A 17415-nucleotide genomic window follows, 5' to 3' on the forward strand; every position below is an offset into this window, starting at 1 on the left:
TTAACTGAAGTATTTTCATTCCACCTGGCCCTATTTCCCCCAAGTGCTGTTGATTGTCCTGTGGCCACGTGGCTTGATGGGGAATGTGGCTTTCCTCTGCTTCTCTCTCATTCCCATCCTGGGATTGGTGAGGTACTAGATAGAGAACTGTGCCGTGGACAGGCTGGAAACCAGAGCGTGGTGCCGCCAGGGTTTAGAAAAATGGGGCATGGAGCGAGCCATGGAGCACAGGGAAACATGTTTCCCTCTGGTTCCATGCTCTCACCACAGTAAACCCTGGCAGCTCTACCCTCCAGTTCCTTCTCCACAGCACAGCTTTCTCCCGCCTCTCCAACCTCAGGTAGGCAAGGTTTGATTGATCATTTCCATGGCTTTCATCCAGCTTCAGGTAAAAGGCATGAACACTTTGGCGAACACTAGTGAGGGGAGGGGGCGTGGAATTGGGTTGGCAGGGATCAGTGGCTACATGTGCACAGCTCCATGTTTCCATGCCCCCAGGGGAGGGATTGGGGCTGGGACAAGCTGCCCAGCTGAGGTGGGGTGTGCAGGACTTGGAGAGGAGAGCATGGGGGGGGTTGGGTGCGGGATGCGGGCAGGGCAGCTCTGGGAGCGGGGGCTATGCCCTGCTGCCACCTGCCCAACTGGTGGGCAAGATGCAGGTGTGGCTTGCTCTGGGAGGAAGGGGGCAAGCGGTAGCAGGGTATAGCCCCTGCTTCCAGTGGTGCTTTGCCTGTATCCTATGCTCCCTGCAGCCCTGCCCCAGCTGGGCAAGCAGAGGCAGCACCCCTCCCCCCCATGCCAGCTGGGCAAGCAGTGACAGGGCAGAGCCCCTGCTCCCAGCGCTTATGTGGGGTATATGCCCTGCTGCTGCTTGCCCAGCCAGGATGAGGGGGGGGTGTAATGTAGGTTTAGCTCTCTCCAGGTAGAAGTGGGTAAGCGGCAGCAGGGCATAGCCCCTGCTCCCAGTGCTGCCTTGCCTGCATCCTGCCCTCCCCTGCCCCAGCTGGGCAAGCAGTGGCAGGCAGAGCCCTCGCTTCCAGTACAGCTGTTCCCACATCGGTGCTGGAAGCAGGGATCTGCTCTGCCACCACTTGCCCAGTTGGCATAGGGGGGCAGGTGCTGCCACTGCTTGCCCAGCTGGTATGGGGGTGTATGTGGGATGGAGGCACAGTACCACTGGGAGCAGGGGCTATGCCCTGCTGCCACGTGGCCCCTTCCTCCCGGAGTGAGCCACGGCTGCATCCTGCCCCTCTCCCCGCCTCGGCTGGGCAAGTAGCAGCAGGGCATAGTCCCCACTCCAAGTCCTGCTGTTCCTGCGTCCCACACCTCACTGCTCCATCCCTGACTCCCATGCCTTCCACCCCAGCTGGGCAGCTTGTCCCATCCCAGGCCCCAATCTGTCCCTCCCCCATGCCTGTTCTCTCCCCCCTCTGCCTATCACAACAGACTTACGTGCTGTGTCCAGTGTGGTGAGGACTGCTGCTTGTTTATGGCTGAATCTCTGAAGCAGCGCCGAATCTTTGGATCAGATTTAGCTGAATCAAATCAGGACAGCAATCGAATCTCCAAATTGAATCACTGTCCTTCCCAATGGGCCAAATCTAAACTTTGCACAAGCCTAGTAACTACTCCAATGCCTTGCAACTGTTGCAAGTGAATATGTGACTAGGCTCTGAAATGGTTACGTTTGTTTTTAAAGCCATGAACTTAGTAGAGTTGCTCTGTCAGGGAGTCCTGTGTCTATGCAGAGTAACTTGGAGGACTGGAGTCTTTAAATTACTAAAGTGAAGCAGAAGGAAGTTCTGGTGTCTTGAATTAATATTTAAATGAATTGTTCACACACACGCATCATAATGCTTCTAATATTATAGTAGATTATGCAGAGTATGTTTGCATATTGTAGCTGATGACTGCAAATTGCAGAAGCCCTTTATTTCAGATCTGTGAACTCTTCACATATTTATTTTTATTTATTCCTTAATTATTGTATTTATTGTCTCTGTACTCCAAGTATTTTTTGTCCTTCTCACTTTAAGATTTAGAAGACATTATTTTGTTGTTATCTTGGCATTTCCATTGAATTCATACCTCTGACACAGAAGTTGGTATCAAAGAGTTTAATGGGTTTTTTTGCTTCTTTTTTATAGACTGTATACACATGGTCATCTTTGGCAGTCTCCCTTTTAGAGGATATGGACTTTTTTCCTTTGTGCAATTGATTTATTATTAAAAATCTTGTTTCTGAATGATTGAATTCGATTTATTATCTTTAACAAGAGTCCCTGTTAAATGCTAAGCTATCTTGTTGCATATTTCTTCTGGATGCAATTGCATATTTCTTCTGGATGCAGTATGTGAAAGATTAATTTTGTAATTAGGGTCTGTAGGAATGTTCATAAGTATCGGACAGCATAATGTGGCCAAAAATAAAAAACTTTTATAGTTTTAAACTGTTACACTTCCTTTAACAACATAACCCCCTGCAAACTGAAACCCTTGAACTTCTAGGCAGCAAGAGTGGCATTGACTAACAGTTCCAGTGTAATGGATGCATTGCACCATTGCAGTCTGGGATATTGTTTAAATACCGTAAAAAGCCTTGCTCATTTACTCTGTCTGAGCACTGTAGAGAAAAATGGTGTGGTAATCCTGCCGTAGCAGGTGGTACTACTTTCATATCAGTATAAAATGAAATTCTGTGGATGTGGGTTTTTTTTTTCTGTTCACTCTTTTTAATCTTTAAATAAGACGATTGGTAGCCTGTTGGCAAGAAAATGGGCCCTGAATTTTTATTCAAAGTTATACAAGGATGATAGTTGGAACTTTTGGCAGGAGGCAAGCCATTGCTTTTCAGAAAGTGCTGTCAGGGGAAGCTTTTTCTGAGTTACCTGCTGGGTCCAAGCTCTTTTATGTTGTTGTTGTGACAGGTAGATTTATAAGGCTTGAAATTTGTACAAATCAGTTGTCATTCAGTGCAAGCTGTCAATGTGTCAAGCTGTCATGCCTGCTGTGAGGGGATGCCTGAGGGGGTGTACAAGGGGGCAACCATGGAGAAAGGAAATGAGTTCAAACAGACCTGAAATGGAGCTCACTTCTCTGGGTTTTCTGCCCCTGTAGAGCTGGCATTGATTTTTCTTGATGTTGAGCAACAGCAAACCCTAAATGACATGTTGTTAGCAATCTAAAGTTGCTGTTTATTGTCTTTTAAATGGCAGCAAATCATGCAGAAGAGAATACAGTGTGTATTTTTGAATTGTGCATGTTTAGCAGCATCCTGTTCATGTCACTTTTCTGGCCTGGCTGTTTTCTACTGGGAGACCTGCTCCTGCTGCATTGATGAACGCCACTTTTGAGTAGTATTTTGTGGACGTAGCATGAAAGGAAGTTTTGTTACTTTCTGAGGGTTGTAGATCACTAATGAATGCAGTATTAAAGTACTGAGGAAACAGTTATGTTTAGCCTAAAAAAATGCAGGCTTGGCTTGGCTTGTATATTTTAGGCTTGTAAGACGTTAGTTGGTTCATCAATTGTATGGTCCAGCTTTGGACTCAGTAAACAGATGTTTAATGGAGCTTCGTAAATGGAATCAGTTGAAAAACACTGTATTAGATAACTGCTGTGCAATACTGATTTGCTATTTCATCAACATCAAACTCTAGTTATTCAACTAGTAGAAAACATGATGGAATTTTTCTTATTTGTGTTAAGATTTTTTGTGTGGCAACTATGTTCTAAACATCTAGTTGAAGCAGCATTGCTGGCTTGCTTCAATTTCATAGTCTACTAGGATAGATTCCTTTTGCATAGTCTAGTTGACATGACCTATTGATATAGCATTATTTTTCAGGGATGTGCTATTGGCGTACATTAAATACTTAGTAAATATCGTTACTTTTTTAGTTAAGGATTCACATCTTGAACAATTTGGCATTTAATACGAATGACTTGGCTACAATCCACTATCCACATCTGGACTGACTATCCTGGCTTTAATTAGTCATAAGATTTTTGGCCCACTCTGTTGATCCTTCATCCATCAAGTGATACTGGAAGGAGAAAAAACTGCTGGCTGGAGCTGGAAAGTGGGAAGGTGACACTTGAGCAACAGTCAGCATCAAGAGGTAAAAAAATTAATCAAAGATTTCCATATAGCTGTTACCAGCTGGCATTCATGGCCTCTGAGCCGTTGAGCTAAAAAGTCTACAGAGAGGCGCATGGCGCAGCTGAGTTTGTCTTGTAAAAGCGCAGCTGTCCAAAACATGACAGCTACAGCATTAGCAGGGCCATTAAGAGGTGTAGAACATTTCCAGGGAAATGATTTGAAAAATGACAATGCTGGCTCCTGTGTGATATTAATTATACCCTGTGCTCATGGCAAATAAGCTAAAATAGTTGGCAAGAAAGACAAAATGAGGTGTCTTGTTTCTGATAGTCATTTTGATCAGTCATAGTACAAACTGGTATGGCTTTTTAAAGAAACAATTGCACTAATGGACAAGTGGCTTTTTGCTTTTCTTGATTATCTCCATGTGTACTTTAATATAAAACCTAAAAGAGTTAGAAAAAGTCATAGCTTGCCCCCTTCCATCTCCCCCTCCCCCCCCCCACAGGATCTTTGTTTCTGGAGGTGTGCAGAAAGTAGCCTTTCTATAGTATTGTTCTCTGTGGCTCCATATGGCATTATAGCTGGAATGTGAAACAACAGAAATAGGAATCCTAATACTATCTGCATCAAAAGTTTTGAGGTACCCTGTTGTGAAGAAAACAGAGGAGCAGCTCTATGATCTTACAACCTTTTACTAGTAATGTTGAATGAAGCAGGATATTAAATAGCTGAAAATGGAGTGAAAACTGAAATGTCATAGAAATTTGCTGTGTGTATGTTATGTTCCTTGTAATAAAAACATAAGCATAATGCTTCCTAAACTTTTTTTGGGTCACATGTTTCTTTTGAAACTTATTATATTGATGTATAGTCCTATAATTGCTACAGATGATAGTAAGGAGCAAAGTTAACATTTTTATCACTACAATCACATTGTAACCTCTCCACAAACTAAAACACATGGTAGAATTGTTCTTTTTCTTCCCTTTATATTTTCCCTTTCCCTTTTCTTGCTTACCATCTAGAACTTTGCCACAAGTCCCAGTTCATGAAACAACTGACTTGATAGCATTTGCCTGGTGTGTATCCTACTGTAACATTGAATGTATGGAAAAATTGCTCAGCTAAGCATTGTTCCCATCTTTATGTACCTTAACTATAGAATGATTTTCCTTGACTCCTTTAATAACACTGATATAATATGGGGGAAGGTATCTGATTTTCCTGAAAGTGTTTTCCAGATTTAGTCAATGTAAGAAACTTCTTGTACATAAATAACATTTATGTGTGTGTGATATAATGTGTATTATACATGCAATATGCATATTTTATGTAGTGTGGGTGTGTGTAATATGCATGCAAATGCGCACACACATGTACTCACTCCTTCCATACTATAGATGAAGGGCAGCAGATGCAACTCTACTATTATCCTAGCAGGAGGTGCTTACTCCAACTTCCTATCACTTTGAGTGCTGTTAACGATGCTGTTCCATCCCACTTTTGGCTCCCTCTCATCCTTTCATCCATAAGATCTGAACTGGGAAGGAGACAAACTTCTTGGACAGCCATCAGCAAATTACTTCAATTTTAATAGTGAAGAAATGGATTGATCATGTAGTGTGGACATACAGAATAAGAGTAATAATACTATCACAGAACCCAAGCCTTTATCAAGAGTCAAAATGGTCACGGACCATCGTACATAAAGGAAGAATTTCCCAGGTTAAGGGGATACAAAAATTCTTGAATTGATATAAAACTTTATGCCTTGGTCTAATGCCTGAGGATTAATATAACATCTTTTTGGGATGCAGATAAATGCATGTGTACCCTACTTTGAGGTTTTTTCAATTTTCTTTAAAACAACTGATGCTGTGTGCTGTCAGAAAAAAAAATGGGGACTAAGTGAACTGGTCATATCCATGGCACTTCCTAAATACTTGTCTGCCAAGGATGTTGACAATCAATTACTGTTTACAACACTGATCATTGCTATAGGTTGAAAGGCAATACATGAGTATAATAATAGTAACAATAACATTCTATATAGTTGGTGGCTCTAAAATTCTTTCTGTGCTGGAGGGGATTTCCTCTGGTGTAGTGAATATTGTTGAACAATGCTGAGTTAAAGAAGTACTTCCTTTTTTTGTGGCAATAGAACTTTAAAACTTCAGAATCCATAGTAGGCCAGAGCTCCAACAGCCTGTGGAGATTGAGATCCAGGATCGTCCCTGAATTCTTCTGCTCTCTTTGCTTGTACATGAAAAGAAGCCCCAATTTGCTGGCTAGCCCCAGGAAAACTATTCAGTAGGCTTGTCTTCAGCACTAGTGAGCAATGCTTTTTTTCCCCCCTTCTGGTCTGTGGATCAAATACATCACACTGATCCTGTAGTTAAATTACCCTATATAAACAACTCTTTGTTATTCATGCCTGTGAAAAATGTTGCGTGCTCTTGATAAAGAAGAAAATAGACCTGGAAATAGGAGGTCACAAGCAGGTCAAAGTGTTTAGCTGAAAGGCTGGCAGAATTTCAAGCCATGAAGTTTTGAGACCTTAGGATGGAGATTTAGTTGAGATGGACACTAAGTTTTATTATTTTAAAGTGTCTGGTCACAAGATTAAAGAAAAACCTACTAAGGTCAACCTAGATCTTTAAAGAGATGTTTAAATGTTTTGGCTCTGTTATCTGTTAATCCTTTCCTAATGTGTTGAACATGAGGAATAATACTCTAGTGTTAAACCACCAAGTGCAGAGAAAATGTCTTAAAATTACAGTGTTTGGTAAATTAGAGGCTACTTGTTTTTTTTTCCCTTTTCCAGTACTGAGGCAGAGACTGTTTTTCTTTTACCTTGTTTACCTTGAAAACACACTTTAATGCCTGTGGTGTTTCTGTTAACCTCACTGAACTCTTTGTGATTTCATTCATATGATTTGTTATTGAATGACCTTTCGAGGATTTTACAAAACCTGACCTTTTCTTGTCAAACATTCAAGGTTTTGTAAAGAAAAGCTGTCATTGGGACAGTGCTTGTTTTCCTAATTATAACCATTGTTTCCAAACATCCTTGAAAATGCAAATTTATATTTCTGTGTTGGATAGATGCTCTTTTTTTCCAATTTCTTGTTTATTTTGGAACTATAGTAGTTACAAAATTGTCCCCATGATTTTTTTTTTAATAATACATCGAAGCTCTATATTTTGTTGCGGTAGCATTGCTCAAATACATTTGGCTACTCTCTCAGATTGGGAGAGAATTTGCCAAAGAGAATTATGGTTTAACTTTTCCCATAAATAAACATTTAGAACCATTATCTTAGCATTTGATAAAGTAATTTATAATATCATATTATCTTTGTATTGGTATAGAGCTGGTCAAAAATAAAAAAAACATGTACCGAGGTTCTTCACTATCAGGGTTTTAATCCTTTAAAGTCACTCTTCTATAGTGTGAATAATATATTTAGAGTTAATGAGATGTTTGTTTGATGATACTGTTTTATACATTGCAAGGTCTAGTTTAATATATATTACGGTGAAGTAATAAATTTTGTTGGTGTACAGTAAAAGGAGCAGTAAAAGGTAAGAAGGAAGAGTATACTAGCAAATGAAAGGAATAAAGTTGAACAGTGCACGAGTCATTTAGTAAAATGTATTGCATGAACTTCTTATGGAAAAATGTTCCCCCTATAATGTTACTGCTGTAAAAATTTCTTTATTAAGAGAGGTAAAGCCTTTATCTGAAGTGACTGAGTGGTAATGCAAAAGGACAGAAAGGATAGGATGACAAGTTTATAAAGGGAAAAAAAGTATTTTTGACTATTACAAGTTTACTTTGAATCATGTGCTGTTCATGATTATTCCTTTTTATGCATGCAGTATCTATTGCAAATTGTCACTGTGTGTTCATAATGCCTAATTTTAATTTTAGAATGACTCAGGGCACTGATGTTCTAAAATGTTTATAAAAAGATTCTGTAAATCATTTAGGTGTAACCTGAAAAAGCAGTTAATGAATTAATACAGAAACATATCAATCTTATGAATAGAAGATGAAATAGACAACATGTTACTCTGAAACTGAATCTGTAAAAGGGTTGCACAGTCTTTATAATAACAGTGGGAAAAGCATGATCTATGCAGTTAGTCTATAGCTGATTTGGAGATGAATGAGAGGTGCATTTCTCTTAGCACTTGTAGTTGTAATGATCCTTTGGTGCTTAAGGTCAGTGTTTGCAGATTACCTGCTTCTCTTCTGTTACTGTCACTTGGTATGAATGTGAGATGTGCAATCTCCAAGCTATTGTATAACCTTGGGTGCTTGGAAGAAAGTCAGGGACAATGCTGGAACTTTTAGCTTGTGAAGCTTAGAAAATGGCAGGTACACCAATACCTCTGCCAGGAAAATTTGAAGCACTTAAGACCCCTGATGCACGTGTGCAGCTGTTTGTAGGGCCATGATGTCTTGAGGTATCTTTAGTGGGATAGAGCCAAATTGTAGAGGAACATAGCTGACTCTGGTGTTGCTGTGAAATAAGTAATAAATCTACATATTTCACACTTGTAATCTCCCAAATACATCTACTTGGTAAATTAAGAATTTAGATTTTATGGTTTTGTGTTGTGAGCCTCTACCCTGAAGCATTTCTACGCAGTTTCTTTTTTGCTCATTGTAACCTCTTGTGCCGCTCACTGGCGCACTTCACCCTAACTGGCTTCTCGGGCATTGCTGTCACTATAACAATTGACAGGTCACCGTGCAGCCAGATCTCGGGTAGTCCCCAGGGGTTCTCACTTGCCATGTCTTTGTTGGAATGAATTCGTTATAGGGAGGAAGATCTTGCATCCAGCCTTTCCTGGGTCCCCTCTTCAATCTTTCTGTCTGGCTTTCCGCCTTGGGGCTCCATATCCCCTATACCCTACCTTATGCCAACCAGATGTTACTTCAGGCTGCGACCTAGTTTTCATCACAGCATTGGTTTATCTTTTGTCCCCCTTTACATTAGTCCAGTCCAGTTTGGACGGTGTATTGTCTGACTTTATGCCATGTACCAGCTGGCTTGCACTTATACCGAACTGGGTTATCTTGTTCTTTGGCATGTTCTTGTTTCCTCCTGATGTGGGTCCCTGACTGCGCACGGATCCTCTCCATGGATCCTCTTCTCTCTCTTCTTTAGGTTGGACATTGTTCCACTCCTGGCTGGTCAAATCCGGGATCCAAGGTTTCATTTCTGGTAAGTAACTATGTCCTCCTGGGCTTAACTTACCCCTAGTGGGTCCCTCCTGGGGCTGCAAACAGCTCCGGGCTGCTATGGGCCATCCAAAGGACTTGTATCCAGTCCTCTCTGATCTCTGTCTGATGAGGCTTTTAAATGTTCCCCAGGGGTCTGGCCAACAAATTGGTGTTGGCAGGCCGCTATAAAGCCGGCCCACACCAGTGCTGGCGCCGCTTCTGGCTCTCCCTTGGCCTGGGGCATTGTTTTCCTTTGTTCTCCGGTGCAGAGTTTTTTTCTTCAGCAGCCCCATTATGGCCGCACTTCTGGCCCCCGGCAGCCTTCCGCCGGCTCTGCACCTCTCTTCCTAGAGGTAAGTATTTCTCCTTGGTGGTGTCCCTGTCACACTCATGTTTTCCTTTCTGCAGATTTTTGAGCATAATGTCACTGATCCAATGACCAGTTTGTGGCATGTTTTAGCTATTTGTGGAAACCTTTTGATCTCTTTCCCATCTTTGTTTCATCAGATATTGTTGGCCAATCATATTCTAGGTGGAGATGTTGCTATGCATCTTTTAGTTTCAAGCTGCCTTGAAACTTCTTTCTAGCTTTGCTGTGTCATATATATCCCATATTTCTGGTGGCCAAAATGCTTACTTTGTTGCTTTCCCATGCTATGGTACTGACGTTAGGGTCAGGGTGACTTAAAAGTGCCACTTTTAGAGAAGCAGAGGGAGAATTCCCCATATAGTTTTAGTTTTTGTTGGACTCAGTCCCACTTTGCCACCTAAAGTCTTAGCCTATGTTCTCCTCTTCATCCTCTGGACCCATCTTAATGCCTTTCAGGAAACTGAGGGGGGAAAAAGGAAGGTCAAAACAAGAAACCTTTACATGGAGAGTAGTACTCCATGTGCCCCAGTATCACAGGAATCACGAGCTGCGCCTGCTACCTCAAAGTATGTAGAAAAAACTTTTAAAACTGTGTGTGTGTGTGTGTGTGTGTGTGTCTGAATTGCCAGTTCTCCAAATCATTACTGAATCTTCAGATTCGGATTCAGCCGAATCAAATCAGGAACAGTGATCTAAATCAATTCATTCAATCAGTATCCCTGATTTGGGTCAAATCTGAATCAAATGGGACCTGCTTTGCACACCCCTACTGGCTACCTGAATTTGCCAGTATTTCATGAATTTGTGGTTCTGGTCCTGCATCTACTCATTCCTGGTGCCTATTCTCCTTGCCCTGTGCATGCCAAAGAAATCTCCACTTTTCAAGAAGCAAAGGCTGAGGTGTGTTGGGAAGATGGCAGCTTGGCAGTTGTTTCCATCCTTTAAAAATCAGTTCTGTCTTTCTGAATGCTTCATTTTGGCTTCTTGGTTCTCCCCAGGAATTGCTTCTTGCAATACACAGTGTCCTTTCTTCTCTGCCAGTCTACAAGAGAGAAAAACTCGGTAAACAAAATGAAATACATTTTTCCTCTGTAGGTGCAGTGGCTGTGGAAGAGCCTCCAATGCTTCTGCTGCCATTAGAGGAGGTGAAGGAATAATTTGTACTGCAGGTCTAAATAAGAATCCCCCTGATGGCTTGACCAGGGACGTGTGCCAGTGTCACTGGGCTGAGAAACTGCTGTTTTTAGAGGTTGGTCTTCTAATTCGAAGAAAGGTCTGATGCTATTTTTTTTTTCTTTTTTCTTCAGTGTGGTTGATATGGTGCTGTCTTTATGAGTGTTTATCTCTCTGTGTTAAGTACGATGCAAATCTTATAAGGTGACTGCAGATGACAAAGCAATTATATGCTGATCTTCAACCCGATTGAGTAACACCCTAGATTCCACTATATCGCCTTCAAATTGTTTGTGGTGGACATAGCAAGCCCTCTTGGAAAACCTTTATTTGGTATGTGTATTTGGGCCTTGAAGATAAATGGATGAGTCTAAAGGAAAACTTTCTGTCTTTTGAGTAACCACATTCTGTTAGTTCTTGTGCTTTTTCTGTTTCCTTAATGCACACAAATGTACCAAATAATTTAGCTTATTACTATCCATTACATTCTGGAAGGATTGAAATTTATGGTTTATGAAAGTATTGCTGACTTTCTTCTAAAGACTTAAAAAAGAAAGAAAAATACCAAACCAAAAACTTAAGGGGAGAAAAGTATATTTCACTCTTTTTTTTTTATAAAGCTGTTCTTGAGAGCCAAGCAATTTGTTGTAAAAGAACATGAAAAATAATGAAAAGGAGGAAAGATATTCATTCCATAAAGCCCTGTCCCTCTTAGTACTTCATTTCTCCATTACAGTCTTTGATCGTTTCATAAATGACCCGCCATGTCTGCATGCAAACAGCTTTGTCCAGTCGGCTATTTCAAACATGTTGAGAGGTTTATAGTAGCAGTTAGATTTCAGCTCCAGCTGTATAGTAGTCATGATTCTCCTCTGTATAGAGGTAAAGCCATAGAGCTTAATAGCAAAGGTTTATATATTCAAAGACAGTACAATTCCAGATACATTCAACTTGACCTTAAAGCTCTTAAAAAAGTTAAAAAGGGGGAAATTTATTGCTAGTAAGAAATTTTAATGTAAATCTTACGGCCCAGTTTTAGCTGAAACCTGACTTTTAATAATTTGTGTGAAAAGTACATTTTTGATATAAACGCCTATTGATTTGAATTTAATTGTATGATAGCTTGAGTACGTGCTTGCATTTTAGAGAGGAATGATTTCCTTGGGCTGAATAAAGTCTGAGGCCAAGTTTTTATATCAACTATGCTTTGAACCTGGAGTCATTTTTAAGCTAATAAGACACACTCAAATGACTACTTCAGTGGAGGAAAAAAATAATGTTTTAGATGAATAGAAAGAAGACTTTATAATGTCTGGTAGAGGCTTAAAATTTCAATCTAAACTATCTCTTCTTTTAGTTTTTTCTCTTTAGTCTTGCACTTCATTTTTCTTGAAAGTTTTAAATAACACTTGTTTCATAATTTAACAATAGAGATTTCTCTTCTGAGGGACACTAGGAGAGCCACTGTTGCAGGGGCTGAGGGGAATAGCTCTCCTTCAGTGTGACAGGAAGTTGAGGGTCTCAGTCAGAGGACTCAGGTGCCTGTACACAAATGCCAGGAGCATGGGGAACAATCAGGAGACCAACCTGGAGCTGCAAATCTCACTCCTCTGCACAACAATGTGCTCCCATTGGTGAAGAATGTGTGTATCCAGAATCAGACTCTTCAGTCACCTGAGGACCCGTCAAGCCTGATGGACATCATCCTTGACTTGGAGGGACTGCTGCCGCTGCCATATGTATACACACGTGCATACAATTTTAAAGCAGTTTGTAAGCCTGCCAGTGCCTCAATCACTATAATAAAATAAATTCTAAATACCTATAAATCTTGGCATTTGATTTTGGGATGTTAATTATGGAAAATCAGAGCTTTCCCTGTCCCTTTCACTCACCAGGACAAGGGTTCATCTGCAGCTGCCCTTCTCCCATCCCACTGCTTTGCAGCATGGAGCAGCCCTGCTGGTACCCTGCCCATGCCATTGCCCCTCAGTCCTGTGCCACAGCCTGGGCTCTGCTGGTGCTTCTCATGCCCTACCCACAGCCCCCTGGCCCTGCTGGTGCTCTTCACTCCCCACCTACAGCCCCTTACTCCCCCAGCCTTCCCAGAGGGGGACCCCAGGTGCCAGGGCCAGGGACCTGGATCCACAGTCCCCTGTCCCATCCTGTCCTGTCCCCCCAGCAGCATCTGAGCTCTAGTTGCCGCTTGTTGGAAGTGGTGGCTGCTGCATCCCCAGCAGAGCCCAGCTCCCCCTCCTCCAAAAGCTGAATGGCCTGAGTAGAGCCCATAGGGGTGGGGGAAATGAGAGCTGGTAGCTGTGGGCTCAGGGTTTCCTGCCTTCCTGCCCTCCCCTCGGGGGCCTCTGCCACCCAGCAGGTGGGGTATGACATGTTCAGGCAGGGCAGGGTGGAGTGGGGAAGCTTGGTGCTACTGCTGGAAGCTCCATACTGCTATGCTGAGGTACTCCCTGCCCACCTGGCAGCAGTGGGGGGGCACTACTCTGTGCTGCCACCCGTATTACTGCTGGACAGGCAGGGGGGTCCTTGCCATGGTGGTGCAAGGTTCACAGTGGTGGCACTGAGTTCCTCCCCCCCTCCCAGCTCTCCTCTGTCCTGCTGCACCGGGTCCCACCCAGTGGGCCATGGAGTCCCCCCAGGAGAGAGCAGCAGGATGGGGAACCCCTAGTCTGCAGCCAGCAGCCCACATCTGCTTGCACCCAACACAGAGATCTGGGGGCACATGTTCCCCATGACTTCCCAGGGAGTCTGTGCAGCAGCAGGGAGCCAGCCCTCAGACAAGTTGCCTGTGGCTCTGTCCTGCTCCCTGCCTAGGCCCTGCAGTTGCACATGTCAACTCCGGGCCCCAAGGCCCATGCACCACCCCAACAGGACAGTAGTCCAAGGTTGAGTCCCAGCCCTGACCAGCTCCCTCTCTCCCTCCCTTCTTGCCTCTGCCTTTCTCCCTCACTAAGGGGACCTCAATCCCCACCCCCCAGACTTACCTGCAGGGAGCTATGGGAGTTGTTCTCATGCTGCCTGGCATGCATATGGGTACCCCCTGCCTGATCACAGTTTTCCTGCTCCCTCCAGCCCCTTGGAGGCTGAAACACTGCCAGCCTGCAAGGGGTAACGTGCTGTTTCCTGGGTTTTCCACCTTGAAAAGAGAAAATCCAGGTTTTCCACCTTGAAAAGAGAAAATCCAGGTTTTACTGGGTTTTTCCATGGTGAATGGAAAACCCAGATCCCTGAACATAAGCATATCTCATACCTATACTCTGATAAAGCCTGTTGGTGCCCAATCCAGTACTTTATGGGATGTCTGTTCTATAGGAAGCTTATTTGGCTAGGGTCCTGTTGTAACTCATTTTGTGAAGACACTTATACAACTATAACATGTCTGTAAATTATGAACCAGGGGGTTGGAATTCTTGAAATGTAGAACACTAAAACACCGGACTTTTTCTCTTCTGAACAAAGAAGACTTTTAACATTTTAGGGAAGGAAATTAATGTGTTATTAAAGCTTGTGGGTTTTTAAATTTTACTTAATTTTTTCACCCAGAAAGTGAGGTTTTGTTTTGGCAGTTTTTCTCTCAAATAACTTACCAATCTTTTGTTTTTTCTCTGCTTGTGCATACACACTTCTCTGCATGGATGTAGACATACACATGTATTTTGGAGTGTTTCTTTTCTTGAGCTGACTGAATTTTGTGTTCACATTCATGGCACAGAATGGAAAAATCTGAGATAGAAGCCGAAGAAAGCAGGTGAATGGTGTCAACCATGACGAGGGATGCTTTTTAAAGAACTTTAATAGCTGTGATAAGTTCTTTCTTTTTATTGATGGTGTGTGTGTATGGGGGGGAGGGGCACTCAGTTACAAGCCAGAATATTTCTGTTTTGCCTCCCTTTGAAATCTGAACACCTTTATACTGACATATGGGAAACTTGAAGACTTTACGGCTAAGGACAGACATTAAAAAAGCCTGAGCTTGAATTGATTCAACCTTTGCAGGTTAATCTAAGCTGACTAGACTGAATTGGTTTGTAACTGGACAGTCATTCTCTCTGGATGGAGGAAATTCAAGCACATGCCTGCAGTGGCTCAGGCTAGAAGCTGGAGGGTGCTAGAACAGTCCTCTCTTCCCTTGCACAGTACTGAGCTAAGGGGCCAGGCCCCAGCAGGATGCTTTGATTAGGGAGGTCTCCCTGCATGGTCCCAGGCTTTTTCCTGCTTTCTGCTTAAGGGGTGTTGGCAGCCCCTAGCTAGCACTCTGAGGCAAGGGGAGGTGTGCAGTGCATGCATCTGTTGATGATGCAGAACTTTCTAATCTCCCTTCTTGATTCTTTATACAGTCTGCAGCAAACTGACAGGCAAGCATGCCAGCAGGGGGCTGATAACAGTGTTTTTCACCCCATCAGGAAAGCAGCACCCTCTCTCCATTGGTTCAAACACTTCTTAAACAGCTTACCAGCTCACCTGTTGATTGGGTCCATAAGCAGTGACTGTTCTGTCTGCCTGTCCCAGTGAAATTGGTGACACACACACAGACACCTCTCAGCATTAGCTAGTATACCACATGCCTAGGATCTGTGGGGCTGGGGTCTGTGGTGTGGTAAGGAGGAAGGGATGGAGTGGGGGAGGATTCCTACCTGAGCAGTGAGGGGGGTGGGGTAGGGCAGGGGGAAGCCAGGCAGACCCTGCTGTACCTGCAGTCTCTGCTGGAGCTCCCACGAAGGAGCAGAGGGGAGAGGCTATCTGTGCTGTAGAGGAGACAGCCCCGCCCAACCCAGAGAGTATGTCGGGATGCTGGTGGAGTCTGGTTTAACTTAAACAAGGAAGAGGTCTGGGACAGACATTGCATAAACTGGTTTGACCTAAATCAGTTAAGTCTGATACTACAGTCAACCAGATTTATCTCAAACCAGTTTCAGCCATTTTTAAACTGGTTTATGTGCACTGAACATCAGTTCTGTTACAGGTTTCAACCAGTTTCTGATCACTTAAATTGGTTTATATGTACTGTCTGTCCCTAGCCTAAGTCACTGTCTTATGTACCATAGAGTGAACAATACAGATCCTTGAGTACTGTTGAGTTAATGGCATCAGGAAGCTTAGTGGTTTGCCTGCTGTATAACTATTGATAAACAACTTAGGAAGATCACACAAATGTGATTGCCAGTGAGATTGCAGAGAATGCCATAAATTGAGGAAGAAAGCTGCACTTATACTTCAATACATCTGAGAATGGCTTATAATTTAGTCTTCGCATTAATTCTGATTTAAAACTGATCTGAAATGAACCACTAATATTAGTTCAAGAAACGCAGTCCAAGTTTACAAAATCAGTTAGTGACCATTCATGTAGTAATTAAATGGAAGTGATTACAAGATTAACTCTGGAAAATACATGCCTAGATTCAACTTGTTTCATATAATATATTTTGAAGATAAGTTTGAGTTGGGTATTGATTACATCAAGTTGTTGAAAGTCTCAGGCAGCCACTGTTTTACAGAGATATATTTAAGTAATTGAGCTGGATAAGCATTTTGAACTTTTTTTTTCAAGTTGAAAGCCTAGAAGGTAGGCATCTAAATAAATGCCTTTATTTTTATTGAGGTTGGGCATCTGCAACTAGGTGTCTTGGATGAATGTTATGAGGAATTTATTTGGGAATTATTTGTGTGTCAGTCATGTCATCTTGTGCTAGGGGCTGTAAAAATGCATCACAGCCACAGTCCCTTCCCTGTAAGAGATTCTAGCCTAAGTATAGGATAGGAGACAGCACACAGCTATAGTAAACCAGTGGAGAAGCATAAACTTCGAAAGGCAGATTTTTGGGATTAGGACATTCTCTTGTGAAGTGTACTCCAGTATGGTTGGTAGCTGATGTCACGTTCGTGGTCCAAGATTGAGGACTGAGACTGGACATGCACTGGGAGTTTAAAGTGATACCATGTGAGGTTGTGATTTTCCTGGGAGAAGAAAGTTGGCTACAGTCAAGTAAAGTTCTGGCCTAGGAAGCAGCCCAGTAGCCGTACAAGTTAAAGTTTTTCTTTAGGCAGTGTAAAGATGAAATTCTTTTAATTTTAACTTTCAGGTCTTTGCCTTGACTTAATAATAAAACAAGGGGACACTCTGGAGTTTAATATAGATTTGGTGGGGGAGAGGAGGGGAGCGAAACAATTTGTACTTAGAGAGCATGAGATTTCTGTGTTTGCTAATTTAGATCTAAAGGCTGACATGCATTTTTCCTGTTGATGGGATGAAGGAAAAATCTGAATATCAGTAGTAAAAAGCTAAATAAAAATGATTGTTGATTTAAATTACTGGAGTCCACTCATTTCTTTGTCCATTAAACTGACTTAAGAGGCTATGACAGAAGGTTATGTCTTTCACAAATAAATCTTCTCTGTAAATCACTCTCTCTAATTCTCAGGAGATCTGTTTAGGTGCAGATAAAGGGAAGAGGTCAGGTTTAGGGAACTATTTTTGGACAGATGTGCAAACACAGGTAGGTCTAGAAAAAA

At 42.4% G+C, this 17415-nt stretch overlaps 1 protein-coding gene across 3 annotated transcripts in view; it reads left to right on the top strand.

Moving 5' to 3' along the window:
* Positions 1–17415, top strand: part of CUNH10orf11 (chromosome unknown C10orf11 homolog) — a 1097256-nt gene that overhangs the window by 128249 nt on the left and 951592 nt on the right. The gene's annotated exons all lie outside the window — the stretch shown is intronic.

This window comes from Crocodylus porosus, unplaced genomic scaffold (genome assembly GCF_001723895.1).
Source record: "Crocodylus porosus isolate Cpor-Errol unplaced genomic scaffold, CroPor_comp1, whole genome shotgun sequence".
Lineage (NCBI taxonomy): Eukaryota > Metazoa > Chordata > Crocodylia > Crocodylidae > Crocodylus > Crocodylus porosus.